The following is a 6,000-nucleotide window of genomic DNA, read 5'->3' on the forward strand; positions in this document are numbered from 1 at the left end:
GGCAACATTCTGGTGGACCTTCTTTGCACTTTATTGATGCTAATTCCCCCCAGTTTCTAATCAAAAATCAAGCCTGCAGATTAATCTCCACAGTTCTCACCTGCTACCACTGAAAACATTGGGTGGGATTTTCCCTTTCAGTGTTGACGCCGGGACTGAATCGGTGGACTTCTACGGCAACCAAATTGGCGCAGGTCCAGGAGTAATTCATGATCCGTTAATGGGCTAACACCGGCGCCACGTGGAAATCGGTCAGTTACCACTCGAGAGGCTGACAAGCTGCAGCCGCATTCAGCACTCCACTCCCCACACACACTCATCCCAGTCACCAGGATGGCAGCATGAACAGCGGCACCTTAGTTTGCGGACACAGGGGGCGGGATTCTCCGACCCCCCCCCCCCCCCCCCCCAACCGGGTCGGAGAATCGCCGGGGGCCGGCGTGAATCCCGCCCCCGTCGTCTCCCGAAGTCTCCGAACGCTAAAATGTCGGCGAGGCGTCAATCCCGCCTCAGAGAATGGCGGGGGCCTGCGCGAGGCTATGGCCCCTGGAGCTGCCCGTATTCTCCCGGCCGGATGGGCCGAAGTCCCTCCGACGTGACCCATGGTAAATCAAAACACCTATTTAACGGCGTCAACCAGTGCTGATGGTTGACGCCGTTCAGCGTGGAGGTAGGTCACGGCATGGGGGGTGGCCGCAGGAGAAGTGACGGCATGGCCGCTATCTGTGTGTGTGGGGGAGGGGGACAGGGGTCGGGAGGGGGGAAGGGGGATGAGGTGTGGGGGGAGGGGGGGGGGGGGGGCTGTGGAGGGGGGGCTGCGGGGGAGGGGGTGGGGGGGCTGTGGGCAGTGAGTGCCGGGGAGGGGGGGACAGTTCCGGGGAGGGGGGGGACAGTGCAGGGGAGGGGGGGGGCAGTGCCGGGGAGGGGGGGACAGTGCCGGGGAGGGGGGGTCAGTGCCGGGGAGGGGGGGTCAGTGCCGGGGAGGGGGGAGGCAGTGCCGGGGAGGGGGGGTGAGCGCCGGGGAGGGGGGAGGCAGTGCCGGGGAGGGGGGGGGGACAGTGCAGGGGAGGGGGGGACAGTGCCGGGGAGGGGGGGGACAGTGCCGGGGAGGGGGGGTCAGTGCCGGGGAGGGGAGGCAGTGCCGGGGAGGGGGGGGGGGACAGTGCCATGGAGCGGGGGTCAGTGTCGGGGAGGGGGGGGCAGTGTCGGGGAGGGGGGGACAGTGCCGGGGAGGGGGGGTCAGTGTCGGGGAGGGGGGGAGGGGGGGACAGTGCCGGGGAAGGGGGGACAGTGCCGGGGAGGGGGGGGGTCAGTGCCGGGGAGGGGGGTCAGTGCCGGGGAGGGGGGGCAGTGCCGGGGAGGGGGGGCAGTGCCGGGGAGGGGGGGAGGGGGGGGCAGTGCCGGGGAGGGGGGGAGGGGGGGGGGGCAGTGCCGGGGAGGGGGGGCAGTGCCGGGGAGGGGGGGGCAGTGCCGGGGAGGGGGGGACAGTGCCGGGGAGGGGGGGACAGTGCCGGGGAGGGGGGGAGGGGTGTCAGTGCCGGGGAGGGGGGTCAGTGCCGGGGAGGGGGGGGGTCAGTGCCGGGGAGGGGGGGGGACAGTGTCGGGGAGGGGGGGGTCAGTGCCGGGGAGGGGGGGGGACAGTGTCGGGGAGGGGGGGTCAGTGCCGGGGAGGGGGGGGGGGGAACAGTGCCGGGGAGGGGGGGACAGTGCCGGGGAGGGTGACAGTGCCGGGGAGGGGGGGGTGACAGTGCCGGAGAGGGGGGGTCAGTGCCGGAGAGGGGGGGGGACAGTGCCGGGGAGGGGGGGTGACAGTGCCGGGGAGGGGGGACAGTGCCGGGGAGGGGGGGACCGTGCCGGGGAAGGGGGGCAGTACCGGGGGGGGGGACAGTTCCGGGGAGGGGGGACAGTGCCGGGAAGGGGGGGGGGAACAGTGCCAGGGAGGGGGGGACAGTGCCAGGGAGGGGGGGACCGTGCCGTGGAGGGGGGTTGCCCATGGCACCTGGCTGCGCGGGGGCGGGGGCGGCGGTACGGGCAATGATGACTTGTGGTCGTTCTCCGCCCCCCCCCACCGACACTGGTGCACCGGGCAGTGACAGACGCCCTTTATGCCATTGCGGACCGTTACATCAGGTTCCCTGTGGACCGGGTGAGCCAGGATGCCCGGGCCGTGGGCTTCCCTGCCGTGGCCGGTTTTCCCATGGTCCAGGGCGCGATCGATGGGATGCACGTCGCCTTGCGGCCACCTGCAGATAACAAGGCCGTGTTCACCAATAGGAAGGGGACCTATTCAATGAACATCCAGGTGATCTGCGACCACCCCATGATTATCCTGCACGTCTGCGCCCGGTACCCAGGAAGTGTTCATGACTCATATGTGTTCTCGCGGTCTTACATCCCCGGCATGTTCGAGGTGCGCCACCCCCGGCTGAGGGGTTAGTTGCTGGGCGACAGGGGTTACCCGTTGCGGTCGTGGCTGATGACGCCTATACAGAGGCCACAGAGTGACGCGGAGAACAGCTACAATGATGCCCATGCATCGACAAGGGGTGTGATAGAGATGTGCTTTGGCGTGCCTAAAATGCGTTTCAAGTGCCTGGATCTCTCTGGGGGGGGGCCCTCCAGTACCCGCCAGATAGGGTCGGCCACATCATTGTGGTCCTGCTGTGTCCTGCACAACATCGCCCAGCAGAGGGGCGATGTACCACAGGCAGAGGAGGAGGGGAGTGGAGGAGCAGGAGGAAGAGGCGCAGACCTCCCCAGATGAGGGAGATGGGGGCAATGGTCAGGGCAGACAGGCTGGACATGGGCAGGTGGATGCCCACCGTTACCGGCTGGGCCAGCGGGCACGGGACAGGCTGATAGCTGCCTGGTTCACTGACTAGGGGGCGTGGGAATCGGCGAGTATGGCCACATACTGCACACCATGGCAACATCCGACCACCCTCACCCACCCACCACCAACACCCTCACCCCCTCACCCACCCAGCACCAACACCCTCACCCCCCTCACCCACCCAGCAACACCCTCTCCCCCCTCACCCACCCAGCACCAACACCCTCACCCCTCACCCACCCAGCATCAACACCCTCACCCCCCACCCACCCAGCAACACCCTCTCCCCCCTCACCCACCCAGCACCAACACCCTCACCCCCCCCCCCCCCACCCACCCACCCCACCCGCATGGACACCACCCCTCCATTGCAGATCCACCTGCGGCACGACGGGCAGGGCTCACACGGTCGCCGGTGGAAGCGTGTCTATTGCAGGCCATGGTGGATGATGACGACCCGCTCTGCGATGAGCTCCTGGCTCCACATCGTTGGACAATGTCTGACCCATGGCCACAGTCCCACCATCCACCCGGACCATCCCTGCATGCGGCCGTGACACTGCAGCCCACTACCCCGTCCTCTGCCCGGGGGGATGGAGAGGGCGGCCCAGGGAGAGGGGGGGACACTCACCTGGGGCTGACGTAAGACCACCCCTCACACACACACTGGCGCTCAACGTACATGACACCCCCGCACGCTTCGGACAGAACACAAAGGCAACTTCTGTCGGTGTGAAAGTGATTTTAATAACAAACAGTCCATACACATGCCCTAATCCCTAAAACTCGTCTGTGCCCTTCACCCGTGCCAACTTACTCAGTGTCTAATTGTTTGGCCTTACGGGCCCTTTGACTATGCCTAGGTGGTTCCCCAGACGGTACAGCAGAACTGGAAGTGGACTCCTGCGATTCCTGCCCCCTGACTCGGGATCCCTTTGGCAGCTGTTTCCTGGGGCGGCCCGGTCTAAATGGGCCAGGCTGCGGCTCGGGCGACTGGGATGGCGAGCTGCCAGCCTGTCCTGCCCGCTGCCCACCAGATGCACCTGGGACGGAAGGGGGGGGGGGGGGGGAGTCCGAGATGCTGCAGTGTTCCGGGACATCCCCCACAGGAGAACCCGGGACGGGCCCCAGCACCCCATCCTCCCTCGGGAAGCCCGATGGCCCCGAGCCTCTACATGGGTCGGGGTGCGAACGGACTGGCCATTCAACGCCCCGCCGACACCTGGCGCTGCCAGTCCTGGAGGCCCGTGCTGGTATCAACAAGGGTCTGCGGGTTTGCAGTCATGGAGCTGAGGGAGTTGCCCTGTCTGCGACCCTGCGACGCCGGCCAGCACCTGGGCAATGGCGCCGATGCCCTCAGCGATGGCCTGCAGAGACTGGGCCATTGCCTGCTGGGACTGCGCCATGGCCTGCTGAGACTGGGCCATTGCCTGCTGGGACTGCGCCATGGCCTGCTGAGACTGGCACCATGGCCTGCAGAGACTGGGCCATTGCCTGCTGAGGACTGCGCCATGGCCTGCTGAGACTGTGCCATGGCCTGCTGAGACTGGCCATTGCCTGCAGAGACTGGGCCATTGCCTGCTGAGACTGCGCCATGGCCTGCAGAGACTGCACCATGGCCTGCAGAGACTGGGCCATTGCCTGCTGAGACTGCGCCATGGCCTGCAGAGACTGCGCCATGGCTTGCAGAGACTGGGCCATTGCCTGCTGAGACTGCGCCATGGCCTGCAGAGACTGCGGCATGGCCTGCTGAGACTGGGCCATGGCCTGCAGAGACTGGGCCATTGCCTGCTGAGACTGGGCCATGGCCTGCTGAGACTGGGCCATGGCCTGCAGAGACTGGGCCATTGCCTGCTGGGACTGCGTCATGGCCTGCTGAGACTGGGCCATGGCCTGCAGAGACTGGGCCATTGCCTGCTGGGACTGCGTCATGGCCTGCTGAGACTGGGCCATGGCCTGCTGAGACTGGGCCACGGCGTTTAGCGCCTCTGCCATCTGCCGCTGGCTCTGGCTCATGGCTTCCTGTGAGAGGGAAGCCAAGTCCTGGGCCACACACGTCGCCTTCACGGAACGCCCCAGGCCTCGCATCCTGCTCCCCATGTGTGACACCGTCGCACCCTTTGCCTCCACCACGGACGCCACCCGTGCGGTTTTGGCCTGGGTGGCACGCATGACCGGCACTACTGCCAGTTCCTGGATGCGGGCGCACTCCTCCACCTGCGTCTTCAGCCGCTGCAAGCCAGCCATCATCCTCTTCCTTCATCCCAGATTTGGTAGCTGCATCAGGTCTATGGGTGTGTGTGGTAACTCCAGGAACCTGGGACCCGTCTGGGCGGTAGATGTTCGCTTGCGCCAGGATGCCCTCCGACCTCCCAGCCCCTCTGCTGCTTCTACCTCCACCTGCTGTACCGGTACGGCTGTGCTGTGCGCACCAGTGAGTGTACCAGAAGCCTCACCACTAAAGTGCCCAACTGAGGTGAGTGTCTCTGCGATGGTGGAGGGTGTTGGAGAAAGCAGTGGTGTTGTGTCGTGAGCATCGTCCGACTCCGAGTCCATGATACTCTGGGGTTGCAGTTCGTCTCCACCTGTCCACTGTGTGTCTCTGTCCTGTATTTCGGTGTCATGTGTGTCGGTGTCCTGGGTAGGGCTGTGCTTGGTAGCGGTGTCCTGGGTAGGGCTGTCCTGGGTAGGGCTGTCCTGGGTAGGGCTGTCCTGGTTCAGCTGTGACGGGGGCCTGTGGCTGCTACCCTCATCGCTGGGTGTCACACGCCTGCATCGCCGCACCCGCACGAGACGGAGGTGTCATCTCCCTGTTGCTCTGGGTCTCTCCCTCTGTCGTGGCCGCCCTGGGGCGTCCTGCAGGCGTCGCATGTTAGGGGGGGCCGGGTCTCTCCCTCTCTCGTGGCCGCCCTGGTGCGTCCTGTGGGCGGTCGGCATCCGCGGGGACGGGTGCTGATGTGTTCTGTGTGCTCATTAGTCATTCTGTGTGCCAATCATTGCCTGTCTGCACTCCATTATATACCTGGATGTATATTATGACATTTTCCCCCCCTTTTTGTTTTCTAAAAAATATGTGTTCAGGTCAATAAATAATGAATATGTGTACAGGAACTTGACTATATAAAGAATATGCTCATTTATATACATGAAAATGAAATGAAAATCGC

This window comes from Scyliorhinus canicula, chromosome 2 (assembly GCF_902713615.1).
Source record: "Scyliorhinus canicula chromosome 2, sScyCan1.1, whole genome shotgun sequence".
Lineage (NCBI taxonomy): Eukaryota > Metazoa > Chordata > Chondrichthyes > Carcharhiniformes > Scyliorhinidae > Scyliorhinus > Scyliorhinus canicula.